The sequence below is a fragment of the Mastomys coucha genome, unplaced genomic scaffold (genome assembly GCF_008632895.1).
Source record: "Mastomys coucha isolate ucsf_1 unplaced genomic scaffold, UCSF_Mcou_1 pScaffold15, whole genome shotgun sequence".
Taxonomy (NCBI): Eukaryota; Metazoa; Chordata; class Mammalia; order Rodentia; family Muridae; genus Mastomys; species Mastomys coucha.
Genome location: NW_022196897.1, coordinates 114,787,569 through 114,804,860, shown reverse-complemented (window position 1 = coordinate 114,804,860; position 17,292 = coordinate 114,787,569). Strand labels below are relative to the sequence as shown.

The following is a 17,292-nucleotide window of genomic DNA, read 5'->3' as shown; positions in this document are numbered from 1 at the left end:
TCTCTCTCTCTCTCTCTCTCTCTCTCTGCCCATGCTTAAATCTATATTAAAACATTTTCTCAATAAACTCCAACTTTGCTTCAAGAAACCAAAGAAAAACTTTGTGTGGGCAAGATATAAAATCATGCATAAGGTTTAAAAAAAAAAACACTTCAAAATAATTTGTCATAGAAACATGCTAAATAAACCTGAAATATCAAACTAGAGAATTGGTGTACATCTTAATACATCTTAATTTGTATTGAGTTTTTGTTTTGAGACAGGGTTTCACATTAACCTATAATGTGTGATAATCTTCCTACTGATGTCTCTGAGTCCTAGGATCACAAGCCCAAGCTACCACTCCAGTGAACATTGTCTTATTCTTGTGATGTTACTATAGAAAAGATGCAGTGGGGGGTTGTTGTTTTGTTGTTGTTGTTGTTGCTGCTGTTGTTGTTATTATTATATTCTTTTGTCTTGTTTTTGTATCTGTTTATAAGATGGAAGAAAAGAAGAGAAGAAAGGAAGGAAGGAAGAGAGGGAGGGAGGGAGGAAGGGAGGAAGGGAGGAAGGAAGGAAGGAAGGAAGGATCAATCTTCCAGAAACCCCACAGGCATTCTAGAGCCCAGGATACTATATCATTTGAAAAGCTATTGTGTACAAAACCCAGGGGGCTTTCTGAGCAGCTGCAGGACCAGTCTAGAAGCAGCACAGACCCCAAGTTCAGCAAAAGCTTTGCTTGAGGGTAACCAGGAACAAAGTAGGTTTCTAAAGCCAGCTGGACAGGATTTCTTCTGCATGGTTTATCTGGGTTTTTTTTTTGTTTTTTGTTTTGTTTTGGTTTGTTTTTTTTTAGTTTGTTTGTTTGTTTTGGTTATTTGGCTGTTTGCTTGCTTGCTTGCTTGCTTGCTTGCTTGCTTATTTGAGACTGAATCACACTCCGGAAGCTTCACTGTCCTGGAAATTACTGTGAAGATCAGGCTGGTCTTGAACTCACAGAGATCTGCCTGCCTCTACCTCTGGAGTGCTGGGACTAAAAGTGTGCACCACCATGCCCAAAAGGACAGGATTTCTTTTAAAGATTTATTTATTTATTATATGTGTATGAGTATACTGTAGCTGTACAGATGACCATGAGCCATCATGTGGCTGCGGGGAATTGAACTCAGGGCAGCCCCACTCGCTCCTGCTCTGCTTGCTCCAGCCCTGCTTGCTCCAGCGTAATTGAAACACTGTAGCTGTCTTCAGTCACACCAGAAAAGGGCGTCAGATCTCATTACCATGTGGTTGCTGGAATCCGAACTCAGGACCTTCGGAAGAGCAGTCAGTGCTCTTACCTGCTGAGCCATCTCGCCAGCCCAGGACAGGATTTCTTAAGTGCCCTTTTGGGACACATAACTCCTCTGGAGGATAAACGAATCTCTCCTGAGGTGAGTCCATTTCACCTGGTTGCCCATTGCCTATTTTCCCACCAAGTTGCTGCTTTTTGGAGAAACTGATTGTTAAGAGTTTTCTGTCTTGCCCCTCTAAGCGATAATGACAGAGTAAGGAGACCACCTCAAGCATTTGTTAATGGTTAGGTGCCTCATTTCCATGGAAACACAGGAGAGAGATTTAAAGACCTGGAGGTGAGTATAGGGACTGTCTAGGGAGTCAGGGGAGCAGCAAGGATTGTGGGCATCCCACTCCTATCATGCCCACCCCAGTCTCCCTTCCAGGTCATAGGCAGTCTCCTTTGTCCAGTTCATATGCTAAAATGCTTATCCTCCTTGCTCCTCTCCAGGCCTGATATTCTCCCCGACAAAGCAGGAGAGACTTTCACAAATAGAATAACAGTGGTGAGTGTGTGCTGTGTTAAAGCCTCCATGGTTCTCCGTGGTTTCAGCTCACAGCCCTTTCTGCCTTGCCTCTGTTGTTCCCCTGACTTCGTCAGCCCCTCCATTCCCACATCTCCAGACACACTGGGTAAGCCAGCTCTTCCTCTTCTTCCCAGAACCCTATCTTTTTCTATTCTGGGCCTAGTTTTGACGGAGCTCTTTCAGCTTCCCCTGGAGAGCTGCCTGTTCCAGAAGAGACGGGTGCTTCTCTTTAGCCAGGCAGGCAGCCAGGACAGGGTCACATCCAGGCTGATGCAGAGTGGACAGACAGGAAGCCCCTCCAGGTCCTGCCAGGCCCCTTTACTCTCCTTTCTGGTGATGCCCCCTTATGACTTCAGGTGAAAAAGAGACTTAGGTTGGGAAGTTGAGAACTATTAGAGACAGAGAGAGTGTTTAGATGGCATAACAGACTGTTAAGTTATTTCAACTCAAATTTATATGTTAAAATGCTGAACTTCCAGTTGGTTGAGATTGAGGTGAGTTGTTTGGGAGGGGAGGTCATGAAGCAGGAGCCTCTGGAATTGGAACTTGCCCTCATAACAGCTCCTGGAGAGCTACCATTTGAGTACAGCGCCTGTAAACCAGAAAATGGTTTGATCTCGCACTGTTCAGTCTCTCGAAGGTGAGGAGGAAGTTTGTACTGTTCACAAGCTACTCAGCTCATGATATTTTGTTTACAAGACAAACCAACCAGGAGCTGAACACAGTGACCCGCACCTTTAATCCCAGCATTCCTGAGGTAAGGAAACCTCTATAACTCTGAGGCTAGCTTGGTCTACTTAGTGAGCTCCAGGACAACCAGAGAGACTCCATCTCAAAATAAAATTTAAAAACTAAAACAAAACAAAACAAAACAAAACAAACAAACAAACAAACAAAAAAACAGCAGCACAAAAAAACCCAGACAGAGTGCTTTAAACAGGCACACAGAGACCATTCTGTGTCTCTGATCTCAGAGGCTTATCACAGGCTTCGGTCCAAAGACAGGCCCAGCTTCTGTCTCCGCTGTGTCTGAAGAAGCTGCCCAGACAAAGCCTCTTCTGTCTGCTGTTGTCCCCATAGATTCATACGTCAGGGCGGGCCACAGAAGAGCAGACATGCTTCTTCCATGGGAGAAAAGCAGCAGGATGGAACTGGCTAAATCACTCAAAGCTCCTCACTCAAATACCCTCCAGGGTAAAGAACTCAGGGATTGGCGTGTCCTGCCCAGATGAGAAAGTCAGCATCAAGGAAGATCGAGTGCCCCCCCAGCTCTCAAACCCAGTCTCAGACTTGCTTCCCTTTATCTTGAAGTGCAGAGCCTGTGTCTTCTCTGTGCTTACCCTTCTCTCTCTTTCTCTCTCCCTCTCTCTCTCTCTTTCTCTCTCTCCCTCTCTCTTTCTCTTCCCCTGCAGCACCCCACTGTGTGTGTGTGTGTGTGTGTGTGTGTGAATGCCCACACATGTTGGAGGAGAGGACTCACTTATGTACACTCATGCGGAGGCCAGAGGTCATCAGGCATCATCTCGCTCACTCTCTATTTTTAAGACTGAGTCTCTCAATTAACTTGGAGATTGCCATTTCAGCTAGATAGAATGGCCAGTGAGCCCCCAGGTTCTGCCGGTCTCTGGTAACCCCATTGGCTGAGGTTACATACACACACTGCCATACTCAGATTTTACATGGGTGCTGGGATTGATGCTCAGCAAACTCTTCACCTGGGAGCATCTCTCCAGGCCTCTTTACTGAGTCTTTTTTTTCTTTCCATTTTATTTTATGCAAATGGGTGTTTTACCTTCGTATAGGTGTACACAGAAGCCAGAAGAGAGCATTAGACCCCCTGGAACTGGAAGTGGTTGTAAGCCAGCATGTGGGTGCTAGGAACTGAACTGGATCCTCTCCAAGAGCACCCAATGCTCTTGCCACTGAGCCATCTCTCCAGCCCTCTTTACTAAACATCAGGAAGAAACACCCAAATGACAACATCTAGGTCTTAATAGGTTTACGATAGGAATATTCTCTTTTTCTCAAAGGATCTAAAGATCCTGAAGTAACACAGTCCAGCTGAAGGGGAGAACATCCTGGTATGTTTAAGTCCCAGAAGTTCAGCTCATCAACTAAGCACTCAGCCCTTCATGCACTCACTTCTTTCTTTGCCTCCCGTGTCCTCTCTCTTACACTTGCCCATTCACATGTAGCTGCCCATCGTTACTAAGGACAGAAGTCACAGAACCAGGGAAAAACTGACACAGCATCTACTGGGAGTGAGACCCAAGAATCTAAGGCTCTGGAGGAGGGAGCAAAGAAAGCTGGGCTGGTAAAAGGGTTCCTTGGCAGCAGGCAACAGAGGTGGCCCACAGCAGGGGAAGGTAGAGAAAGGCAGACCATGCAGAACGGAGGAGGGGGCTCCTGTGATTGCGGTTGCTGCCTTCTCTTCCAATGCAGATCCAGTGGTCAAGTGCAAGCTTGCCAGGTTCTTTCTGTTAGCATGAGCCCTGCACTTCAGTGGGGATCGCTTACTCACTGTCTGGGAGCATGTGCAATGAGTCAGTGTTCCAGCCTTACTCCACGCAGCAGTCAAAGTCCAGAATGGAGTCCAAAGGCTGTGGCTCGCACGGAGCGCGTGTCCTTACACTCGGCTCTCGAGGAATGCTTCCTCCCAAACTGCATCTGACCTTGAACTGGAAACTCATCAGAAGGAAAGAGAGTTGTCACATCCGGAGCAAGGCCTGAATGTTAAGAAGTCAGAAGATCAAAAATTTTTAGTTCAGGCCAATAGTGGAAGGACTGACCTGGGTCTATTTCCCTCAATATGATAATTTAAATACTGAGTGGTTTTTAGGACACCTAGGAGATATTAGACCAAGTTGTCCCGTGAGTCCCAGCAACTTTCATTTCTAGGGGTTGCACAGAGTCTTACAGTTTCCAGTGACTGGTTCCAGGCATATGGAAGAGATGTGTGAAGCACTGTGCACACAGAAACTGTTTGAGTTGTAACAGCTCCCTCTGCAGATCTCCTGCCAAGCCTTCCCCAGGTTTCTACGCCCGCCCACCACACATAGGGAGACTTGGCTAGAAACAGCTCCAAGGAAGCCCACTTGGCCCTGTAGGACTTCACACCAAAGGTGCGAAGGGGCTAGGATTCCTCTGCATCTGGGCTAAGCAGGCTCCCTAATGACAGACACACGGGTGCAGCTCTGGTCAGGTTCTTGAGGGCTGGCAGAGGCCTAAGCGTCCAGCAGAAGTTGTTTTCAAGAAAGCACTGGTCTCAGGGATAGAAAGATGGCTCGGTAGCCAGGAGCATGCACTGTTCTTCCAAAGGACCCCAGGGTGAATTCAAAGTTCACAACCACCTGTAACTCCCGCTCCCAGAGATCCAGCGTGCTCTTCCGGCCTCCACTGACACCTGTACTAACATGCACACACCTATGCATAGTTAAAAATAAAATCTTTTTTAAAAAGAATGAAATCTCCTTCATCAACATGTGTGTGGAAGGGGAAAGGGATCATGTGGTCCCACCCCTGCCTGAGGCCCTATGTACCCTGGGGTAATGTTTACTGGTGGGGGATGTTTTTCAGTGATATAGTCACACACACACACACACACACACACACACACACACACACGAAAGTAGAAAAGAGGTCATTGAAACAAAGAAAGAGTTTAGTGGGAAATGAAAGCCAATAAGCAAAGATAACAGGGAAGTATAACAAAATATATACATATCTCTATAGATAGATATGAAATTGTAAAAGAACAAATATATGTATATAAAGTTATAACAGGTCATTCACAATTTAACGCCAATGAGCACAAGGCAGAACTCTGCCTGTGTGAGAGCAGAATGACTTCTCTTTACAGTTAAGAATAGGTACCAAGCATTATACAAAGTGTGGCAGTCCTCAGGTGAGATGTGGAGCTTTGCAGGGTGTTACCATAGTAGGCATTTTCCATCCTCTTTGCTCCCCTAAATTCTGCACCCCTATGTTAAGGGAGTCCCCTCTTTAGAAGGCAGACTTTCCTTCACAATAAAAGCTGAAATGCCGGGTTCCGGGTTTCCCTATAGGAAGACATGGACCAGGGCTCCACCAATCAGATAAACCCACACAGCATTTGATTTAGAAGTTGATGGCATGAAGCCCTCCGTAAAAGCCACTCATCGGAGCCAGTCAGGTAGCTCTTTGGGTAAAGACACTGTGCTGCCAAACAGTGAGAGTCTCATTGGAGGGAATAAGGCAGAAAATGATAAAGCAGGATGACAGAGATCCGTCTCTGCAGTGTGCGCATGCACACAGACCACACAAACCACACAAACAAACAAACAAATCCAGGTATCAGGGGTAAAGGAGATTGCCTGTCGTTGTCTAAGGCAAGAACATGGAAATAGGATTGGTTTATGTTTAGTTTTTAGTATGTAGCAGTAGCAGTAGCTGTAGATGCTTTGCCAGCATGCATGTATAAGCACTTCCCTCAGACTTTATAGAAGAGGGTGTTTGATCCCCTGGAACTGCAGTCATAACAGAAGTTGTGAGCCACCATGTGGATGTTGGAGTTGAACCCAAGTCCTCTGGGAGAGCAGCCAGTGCTTTTAACCACTGAGCCATCTCTCCAACCATTTTTTTTAACTTTAAAAAACTTTATTTTTACATGTGTGTGTGTGTATGTGTGTGTATGTATGTATGTGTGATTGTGTGTGTGTGTGTGTGTAGCACATTCATGTGTGTACCTCAGGAGACCAGAAGATGGTGTCAAGTCCCCTGGAGCTGGAGTTTCAGGTGGTTCTGAGCCTCCAGCTGTGGGTTCTGGAAACTGAGCTTGGACCTCTGGAGGGGTAGGTAGTACATGCTGTTAACCTCTGAGCCATCTCTCCAGGCCCAGGTTATATTCATGATCCTAGTGGACCTTGTAAATGCCAAGAGGAGTCTCACCAGCCTGTTCCCAGAGGGTGGTCCTAAGAAAAGTCTTTTTCTTTTTCTTTGATAGCTTTGTTTTGTTTTGTTTTGTTTTTTGTTTTGTTTTTCGAGACACGGTTTCTCTGTGTAGCCCTGGCTGTCCTGGAACTCACTCTGTAGACCAGGCTGGCCTCGAACTCAGAGATCCACCTGCCTCCACTGCCAAGTGCTGGGATTAAAGGAGTGTGCCACCACTGCCCGGCTCTTTAAATTCTTTAAAACCAGATTTATGTCATATTTTTAAATGTTTTGAAATTTTTAAATAAAAGACATCATATTATTCTACAAATATATTAATGTCTAGATAAAGGGAAAGATAAAGTATGCATTCTAGAAAAAAGGGTGGGCCCTTTAAGGGGCAAGTGGTGAGGGATTGGTGCTTTTTCTAATGTCTAAATCAATTTGTGGAGCTGACAGGACAATTTATACTTTTCATTTTTATTTTTTAGTTGGAACATCTTCATGTTACTTTATTTTATGTGTGCAATAATGGTTTTTTAACATACTAAACAAGAAGCAGAAGACTAGCTCTACTCTTCATTAGGTAAGACCCAGGAAGGGCAGGAAGCCTCACTTATCAGGAGAGGATGGGTAATAATCCATCCCATCTGCAGCCCGCCAGCAGCTCCAAAGGTCACCACCATTGGGCTGAAAAGACCATATTTGCAGCTCAAAAATGAAAGTCATTAAAAATTATGGTGTGCTTATACAATGGAATATTACTCAGCAATAAAAAAGGGGGATTAAAGACCCAGGTACAATTGCCTAATCTAATTTCCATGAAATTCTAGAGAAGGCAAAACCATGACAAAGGAAAGCATGTACCGAGGAGGCTGGTGGCGAAGGAGTAAGGGGCCATGGAAGGTGACAGATCCTGAACTTTACCAGTTAAAATGTGATTAACTTTATTGTGATGATGTTTACCTTGGTCTGCACATTTATTCTATCTTGCCATATACTGCAAATAGATGCATTTTATTGCATGCAAAGTCTATGGCTTCCAAAGTGTTGTAAACTCATATCATCCAAGAGGACCTTTCTCCAGCTACCTTAATGCAGACACAAGATGGTGTCTTTTTAAGCTACTTCTCAACCTGCTCAGATTAATAAAGACACAAAATTCTGCTCATTGCAGAAGACTGAAGACTCTTTGTTGGCCATCTATAGTCCCCTCCCCAGTGAAACCGTCAGTTTCATTACAAAGCCTCACTGGTAGCTGGTCTCAAAGTCTGGATTCTCCTGCCTCTGCCTCTGCCTCTGCCTCTGCCTCTGCCTCTGCCTCTGCCTCTGCCTCTGCCTCTGCCTCTGCCTCTGCCTCTGCCTCTGCCTCTGCCTCTGCCTCTGCCTCCTAGGTGCTGGGATGACAGGCATGCACCACGGTGCTCTCTGGCCAGCCACTCACTCTTTCTTTTCCTCTTTTTATTTCTTTGCTTCTTCATCTTCCATCCCTCACCCAACAATGGGGGTTTTGCCTGGCGCCTTGCCTGATCTGACCTCACTATGTAACTCAAGCAGACCTAGAACTTTCAGCAATCTATCTACCTTTTCCTCCCGAGCCCTGGAAACCCTTGTCAGTGCACCACCAGGCCTGGGCTCTGTGTTTCTTTTTTTAAAATAACATTCCTAGTCATGCATTTCCTTCACCCATTTTTATTATGATCTTTTGTTTTCTTAGTTATTCCTGCAAGCTCTTTGCATATTGAGGATACTAACTCTTTGACTCTTGTATTACAGCTCTTGCTTTGTATGTAGTCTGATCTGTGCTCTTGTGTGGTTGTAGATTAACTGGAGTAATATTACTGCCATTACTTTTGCTCTGTAAAAATCCTTATCACAAGGATAAATGTCTTCTTCTGAACCTTATTAGAGATGGTTAAAGAGTTCACTGACTAAATTTTTCAAACTCTGACTTTAAATTGTCCTTTGGCAGGCAAAGCCAGCCCCAGCTGAGAAACACTGGTTTAGGCTTTGCCCACTTCCCCAGACAGTAAATTGTCTATTTCTTTTTTTTTGTTTTGTTTTGTTTTGTTTTGTTTTTTCGAGACAGGGTTTCTGTGTAGCCCTGGCTGTCCTGGAACTCTCTGTAGACCAGGCTATCCTCAAATTCAGAAATCTGCCTGCCTCTTCCTCCCAAGTGCTGGGAGGCATGCGCCATCACTGCCCGGAGTTAATCTATTTCTTAATTTTCACTTCTAATCCAATAAGACAATGCCTGTTCTTGGGCTAGTAGTGTTCAACTCTTTTCATTATTGCAGTTTTATATTCCTGTCTAAATAATTTCTTGTTCTCCAGCCATGTCCTCCTCCTCTTCCTTCTCTTCCTCCTCTTCCTCCCCTTCCTCTTCTACTCCTCCTGGGAATATAATCTTATTGAAAATCAGGCAGAAATGGAACAAGAAAGGTCCTGGCAGGGTGCGGGGATGGGATCAGCAGCAGAGCACCTTAGAGGCAGTGCTGCTGGGGTGGGGCCCACAGGCCCGCAGCTGCCTGGGACTGATAGGTGAAAAGGCGCCAGATAGGCTCATCGGTGAGACCCAGAGGGAAGGACCCTCTGCAGAAAGCAGAGGGGGAGGAGGCAGAGTTTTGACCTGCTGGTACTAAGAGGGGATGGGGAAGGGTGGAGGCAGGCAGGACACGGGTGCCTGTTCACAGGGTGGATACAGTTCTGCTGCCCACAATCCCGGGAAGCAACACACACACACACACACACACACACACACACATACACAGTAGGGGGAAGAAGAGGAAGAGGGAGAGGGAAGGAGGGAGGGAAAGAGAGAGAGAGAAGGGGGAGGGGAAGAGGGAAAGGGAGGGAGAAAGAGAGAGAGAGAACTGAAGCCACTCTAACCTCTTGGAAGAAAAGTCCTGCCTCTGCCAGGGATTCTGGGAGAAGCAGGCCAGCCAGGGAAGCCTGCCCAGGAGCCCACAGTGTAAGACTCCTGCCTGCTCGCAGGGCTCTGGTCCTGGCTGTTTTGTTCTCTCCCCAAACATCAGGAATTTCTCTCTCTTCCAGGCAACTCTATTCAAAACATGCCTGGCCCCTGGTGAGGCTGCTTCAGCACTGTCTCAGCAGTGAAGAAGCAGCCCAAACTAGCCTGGACCACTAGCCATCTCTAAAGGGCGGGACCCAGTAGTTTACTGATGTTACCAACACCAGCTTCTTGCCTCAGGCCCTTGACAAAGGCTTGGACCCATGCTCGGTGTAAACCCCGAGACTGCATGTCCCTTCCCCTCACAAACAATCCCAGCAAAAAAGTCCCCAAATTCACCTGAATAGACAGACTAGACTTTGTCACCTGTCACCCTGAATAGACAGACTAGACTCTTTCACCTCTCTGTCCTGGAAGAGGACAGACCTGACCAGTCTTGACTGGCTTCAAGTTGGAATCACTTGTGTGCCCAACAGAAACCTTCAGCTTCTGGGGAGGGGAAAGGACTGGAGATGAGGACAGGCCCACGTGTGCCGTCCCAGTGCTGAAGCAACTCGAAGGCAAGGAGGCTCAACCCACTGGTCCCATAGAAGATGCTTCCTCCAACATCTTGAGACTCATAACCTCACCTTCATTACATCTTTAGCATTTCTTGCCAACCCCAGGATCCAAAAACCCCTATGTGCCCCCAGGGAAGGCTAACTACACAGGAACAAGGCCAGATTCCTACTACGTGCTCTGGCTTGTCTTTTACCACAAGGCACAAGCAAAACACTGTGTGAGAAAGGCCGTGTAGTGTTGTGTCTGGGAAACAATCTGGTGTTATTACAGCCAAAAGGGCCTTTGATGACCTGGCCTGCCCTTGAGCCCACCCTCGCCCCAGCCTCTGCCCCCATTCCAGCCCCTGCCTCCGCCACCACCACTGCCCCTGCTCCTGAGAGTCTTAGAAGGCTTAGCCAGAAGGGAGCAACCAGCAGCCATCACCTGGTGTCAGCCAGACTAGGGCTCTGCAAAACAGTACCAGGAACAGCCTCCCTATCTCTACAAAACACGCATTCTCTCCCCTGGCCTGGCATTTTCTGATCACCCCACCTCATCAAGTAGCCCCGAGCCTTCTACGCGTGTACTCTGCTCTGTCCAGCAGAACATTTCGGAAAGTCAAGGTGGAAAGGCTGGGGCTATGAAGCTGCCGGGTCTCAGGGATCTCCTGTAGACCATACTGGGGAAGCCCACATTGCATGCCCGCCATTCAGTAACATTACCTCTGTCTTTAGTCGTGTTTGTGAATTGGGCTATCTTTAGTCTACACTGTATCTTGGCTCATTCTTGGACGCTTTATTTATTTATTCATTTGTTTATTTGTGATGGGGAGAGGTAGGTGCCAAAGCACCTCTAGGTCAGAGGACCATTGTAGGAGTCCATTCTCTCCTTCCACCGTGTAGGTCCCCGGGCCAGGACGTATGCCCTCAGTCTTAGAAACAGACACTCTTAACTCACTGAGCCCTCTTGCAAATCCTATGTCGTTTGTTTATATAGGAAATATTCATAATACTTCAATACCTCAACAACCCAACCCCCAAATAGCCCAAAATAACCCCTTGTGCTTCATTTCCTTGCTCTTTCAGACAATACACTTATTTTTTATTGGTTTTAAAAACCCCAAAGGCACAGGCCTCAAATTTCACTTGGACACTGCTTTCTCTGCATACACTGAAGCCTTTGGGGTATCCACTGTGGCCTCCAGATCTCCTGGGTTGCAGGCTTTTCCTTGGGAAGGATTATGAGAGTCCACACTGAGTTGGTTTTGTCTCTGAACAAGTTCTCTACATGTGTAGCTTTTGCTCTCTGTGATGTGATGGACACGTGGAGGTCAGAGGACAACCTATAGGAGTCGGTTCTTTCTCTCTACCATGTAGTTCCTGGGATCAAAGCTAGGTTGGCAGGCTTGGCTTTTCTCAATGACCTCTGAACACACACTCACCTTGGAAGAAGTAACCTGAACGGTATCCAATGCCTTGTCGCCTTCAGGCTGGTGTGCCAGTTGAATGTCTCCTTGTACTTCCTCCACCCCTGGGTGACATGTTCCCTCTTGTGCAGACTGTGACCTCAAATGGCTTTCTCAATATCTACAGTGCCTTAATCTTCACTTCAGGACAGTGTGACTTCCCGACTGACTGAGTTCTTGTGAGCAGTAAATGAGACAAACAAGCGGGAGGTCAGTTAGAGCAGGTTCTGACTAATTTGTGCCATCCTAATTATCATCTGATTTCCCTTTGGCCAAACTCATCTAAAAATTATATAACATAGGAAATCTAAATTGTATTTATCTATTCCGTAATTACATATTTAATTATAAATTAAGTATGCACTTCAAGCAAAGACCAGAACAGAACATGGGAAAATTAAAACAGAGGGTTGGAAGGCACAGGTTGGCAGTTCTCTGTTTCTGCAGCACAAGGGAAATAAACTCATGAGCATTAGATTGGGTATTTCAGCCTTGAAATATACATATTTTGTGGTATCTACAAAGAATAAAAACATCCCTAACCTTACTTTTGCTAGAGCCCTAGCATTGCTACATCACAAAACATAACAATTAAATCAAACGTTGTATTTTCTCCTGAATATGAAGGATCTCCCTTAGGGCTGGAAGACCAACTTCCAAGATGGCTGACTCCTGTGGTGGCAAGTAGAAGGTAGCTGGTATCCCACAAAGCACCAGTCTGGAAGGCAGTCAGACTTGTTTTGTTTTGTTTGAAAGGTTCTCTCTACATAGCCCTGGCTACCTGGAACTCACTCAGTAGGCCAGGTTGGCCTCAAACTCACCTGCCTCTGCCTCTCAGGTGCTGGAATGAAAGGAGTGCACTACTGTACCCTGCAGCAGTGGGAACTCTTTTACAGCAATTACCTTTCCACAGAGGAAGCGGTCTGAGAGATAAGTAGACACTCCCAGCGTACTAGGGCGTGGACCTGGGAACTGACAGTCACCTCTGACAGTGTCCATGCAGCAAGGCCTTCTGGGAGAAAACAGCCCAGGTTCCACACTTGTGGAAAGAAGGTCAAAGAATCCACACCATTTTCCAGCAGTCAGTTATCCCTTGCTAACAGCAGTCTTGCATGTTGGCTCTGTAGTCAAGTGGTTCCCATTACACCCCGCATCCCCTCCTAAATCCTGAGTCTCCACCCATCGCTAACACCTACCTGCTCATTCTCTGTCCTAGTGACAGTCTGAGAAGTCCCTGTTTCCATGACTTCATGTTCAAGAGCATTGCAGTCTAGCAGACCTGGGTCAGATCCTTCTTGCTTACTACTTAATAAGCCTTATTTTATGTAATTTAACACTGGAAACTTGAGTCTTTATCTGAAATGGAACAGATACCTGATAGTATGGTTAAGTGTAACAAACAACATATTTGGAAGGAAAAAGTCTGCCAATACCAAGTGTTAGCCAAGGTGCAGATCTAAAGCTTACTGCTCATGAGAATACCACCTGACTTAGCCAGTATCTAAAATTAAAGGCAAACATATGAAAAAACACATAACTCTAGCCTTGAACAGAAACACCGGAGGAAACTATTTTAAAAGGCTAATGGATGGCTGGAGAAATCATACTTAGCATGTTCAAGGCTTTGGGTTCTATCCCCTGCATCCCACTCCCAAAGGGTGCTAGTAAAATTGCTCTTTTTTTCTTCAGAGATTGAACCCAGGACCTCTCACATGCTAGGCAAAAATACTCTACCATTTATCATACTCTCAAACCAGAAGCGCTCTTTTGAATTGCCCAAAATATGAAATCACCAATATGTTGCTAAGAACAGATAACAAATTTGTCATGAGTGGCTAGAGCTACACATGTTAACAGGGGGAAATTTCACTGGCATGTCAAGCAAAAGGACAATGATGTGTATGAGGCTACATGAACTATAAGATCATTTGCATATGTCCTAAAAACATGCAAAATGGGGTTGGATGTGCCTTAAGGATATGAGCTTGTGTGCAGTAAAAACAGGAAGAAAGCATTCAGACTCTGAACCTGCAAGCTGGGAGGTGGGCACCCACGTGTTTGTCATCTAATCATGTTACAGCAGCCGTGCAACATTTAAAAGCTGTTTATTATTAGTGTGTGTGTTTCATGTGTGTACATGGATGCACACGTCATAGCACACATGTGAAAAACAGGGCCATGATGTGGACTCAGCCTCTCCCTCTTCCTTTACTTGAGTTCCAGGGTTCAAACTCCAGTCAAGCCCCTTTACCCACTCAACTATCTCACCAGCCCTATAACGTTTTGTTTTTTAGCTATGCAATTTTGAAAAAGAATACAAATTCCTAAGCTGAAATGCTGCCCCAGATTTGATGGGTTCTTTTTGTGTGTGTTCCCATGCAGTGACTTCATTGCATTTTGCAACTCCACGCAGGTTTTGGTAAAATACTGAGCAGCAAGTTACAAACATGATTTTATGCAAATGGCGAAATAATGTTTCTAGTATGTGGAACCAAGGTGTTCACTATTTTATTTAACTCTTTGTTATTGTTTGGGTGGGTTTTGTGTTTGGGTGCTAGAGGCTGACCCTAAGCCCCTACATGCTAAGCACATGCTTCATGACTTACTTATATCCAAGCCTGATTATTAACTCTTTATACCTTTTTATGGATGAAATACTTGACAGCAAGTTGTTACTTTATCTTTTGGGTTTTTTGTTTTGCCTTGCTAGGTTTTGTTCTTGTAAGAAGGATCTCATTCTGCAAACCATGCTGGCCTGGAATTCACAACAATCCTCCTGGATCCATTTCCCCTGTTCCAGAATTACAGGGGTGAGCCACCACACACCCATATTCAGTACATAACCCAAGGCCCAATGGAGGGCAGAACCTACTTATCCCCTGTATTTACTGAACTGGCCCTCGCTCCATCCTTAAAACAGAGAACTGTATTCCCTACCACATAGCTCAAACAAACTTGAAATTGGGGTCATGAAAGTACTTAAGGCCAATTACCTGGATCTGAACCAAGGGAGCTGCAGTAAATGTTGAGAACAGTGACCCTTCCTGAAAGTGTCAAGTCAAATCTGTAGCGATGCCAGTGGCCACACAGTAACAGCAGATGGATCTTTGAAAGTGCTGATTTGAAAGCAAGTCACGCCAACATACATTCCTGGTCCCATTTAGCCAAGCATGCCCGGACGGACTCTAACCTGAAGTCCTGGTGTACTCCATCTAGGTTGTTTATTTCAGGATTCTCAGCCCTGCAAGAATACTGGGTCCCCACGAGAAGATTAAACATCTTGACACCCAGGCTTTATCTGTATGGAATTGTAGGTCTCTTCCAGAGACCTACGTTTAAACATCAGGGTGAGTCCAATGCACAGCCCTGGCTGAGAACCCCTGGACCTTTCTGCCTGCTCCAGAAAATGAAGGTCCTAAATAAAGGACACCAACTGTGAGCTCAAGCTGCCATTCCTTCTTATTGCTTGAAGTTTCTACAATTTAAGTTAATCAAGGATTCAAACTCCAGAAAGAGACTGTGCAAGCTTAGGAGTGTCACAGAGAACCCCAGGGGCTGACACCTGTGTACCTGCTCTCCTCCTGATCCTCAGCAGAACTCCAGATCCACCCACCAAGAAAACCACATCCCAGGGCAGAGAGTGACAGAGGGAGAAGATGAAGGTCTTCTTTACAGTGAATGCCGCCTAATAATTGTGCAAGGAAGGAGAAAAACAGAAACCCAATTACAAAGTCACCTGCGTGATTAGTGATCCAGGCAAGATCCACCCACAGAGAGTGAAGTCGCTTGGTGTGGGATGGTCATGTGATGATATCTGAGTATCACCTGTCAGATAGCGCACCATTCCACAGAGCATGAAACACACTAACAATGGGCAATGCCAGCAGGTACCAGCTGTGTGGTCTGGGGAGCTGTGGCAGATCAGCTTCAAGCAAAGCCACTGTGCTCTGCTGGTGGTCTTGGAACTCTTCCAAGTTTGTTTGCCAGTGGCGGCAGGTTTGCACTGCCTGTAGAGAGCTTTTTGGACTGGAGAAAGGAAAAGGGGCTCCCTCTGGGCCTGCTTCCTCTTCCGGAAAGGTAGCCTCGAATTTCTTCACTCAGCACTTTCTTCTCACATGCTCAGTTTCCACGTATGGTTCTTTGGCTCTCACAGAGCTGGCCAGTCCTCACAGTGCTTGACCTCACCAGCCAGCAGCACTCTGTTGGCACCATCCCCCAGAAAAAAACTCAATAAAACTCTTTCACGTGGGTCAGTGATGGTGCACACCTTTAATCCCAGCACTTGGGAAGCAGAGGCAGGCGGATCTCTGAGTTTGAGGCCAACTTGGTCTACAGAGTGAGTTCTAGGACAGTCAGGGCCATACAGAGAAATCCTGTCTTGAAAAAAACCAAACCAAACCAAACAAAAGAAAAACAAAAAACAACCAAAAAAGACTCTTTCACAAAGACACAGCACACAAATTCATCAATGATTGGTCCTCAGAGGCACAAGGGTTCTCCTGTTGGCAACTCCATCCTTTCTTTCCTCTTCCTGCCTTCTCATTGCTATCAGTGTTGCCTCAGAGTCCCTCTCGATGTCTCAGTTGCCTGGTTAGCACTTCACACCTACTTAACTAAAATTCAAAGTCTAGATTCTCTGTTGAAATAACTATTATTTGGCTATTATTTGGCAGTGGGATGTAGAACAATGCTTCAGTGGCTGAAGTATTCCCATGCAATGGAGGGAACCAGAGATTTTAGCTCTCAGGTAAATGTCAGGTAGGCATAGAAGACCACCTGTAATTCCAGCTCCCCAAGGTGGAGACAAGGGGTCCCTAGAGCAAGCTAGTTAACAAAACCAAACAATATGACAAATTTTGTGTTGAACTGAGAGAAGCTGCCTCAATGGATAAGGTAGAGAGTAATTGATGAAAACACCCATATGGTTTAAACTCATGATTTCTGTCTTCTAACTGGATCCTGATGCAGATTGGTACCAGGAGTGGGGTGCATACCCACCCTCTGACTTATATATACACACCTGAATAAGGTGTATATACTACTTCCTTCTCAATAGAACTCAGTGGTGCAATCAAACTTGCTATTACTAATGAGATATCTAGTGACTTTATGTGCTTATTTATGGAGATGGTAATCACATGTTGAAAATAGAACCAGAAAGAAAGAGCGAGCCTGTCTTTGTACCCTGATCACTTTGGAGCCGTCATAACAGACTGGGATTTCTTGTGCTGGGGAGAGAAATAAACTATCTTCATTTTTTCATATCATTCACAGCTCAACCTAAACTGAGATGATAAAAGTCGTACACTCATAGCTCAGACTTGAGATGAAGTTACCAGTTCAGAAAACCTGCTTGTCGGGTCTGGAGAGATGGTTTAGCAGTTAAGAGCACTGACTGTTCTTCTGAAGGTCCTGGGTTCAAATCCCAGCAACCACATGGTGGCTCACAACCATCTGTAATGAGATCTGATGCCCTCTTTTGGTGTGTCTGAAGACAGCTACAGTGTATGTAGATATAGCAATAAATATATCTTTTAAAAAAGAAAAGAATAAAAGAAAGAAAAGAA

At 45.5% G+C, this 17,292-nt stretch overlaps 1 long non-coding RNA gene across 1 annotated transcript; it reads right to left on the bottom strand.

The window, feature by feature from the left end:
* Nucleotides 1–3,521: 3,521 nt before the first annotated feature.
* LOC116092354 lies at nucleotides 3,522–12,625 on the bottom strand. Its single transcript, XR_004119216.1, has 3 exons — nucleotides 12,547–12,625; nucleotides 11,702–11,901; nucleotides 3,522–4,567 (listed from the first exon to the last, which is right to left on the bottom strand). It is a non-coding gene; the product is annotated as an uncharacterized LOC116092354 (long non-coding RNA).
* Between the last annotated feature and the right edge of the window lie 4,667 nt (nucleotides 12,626–17,292).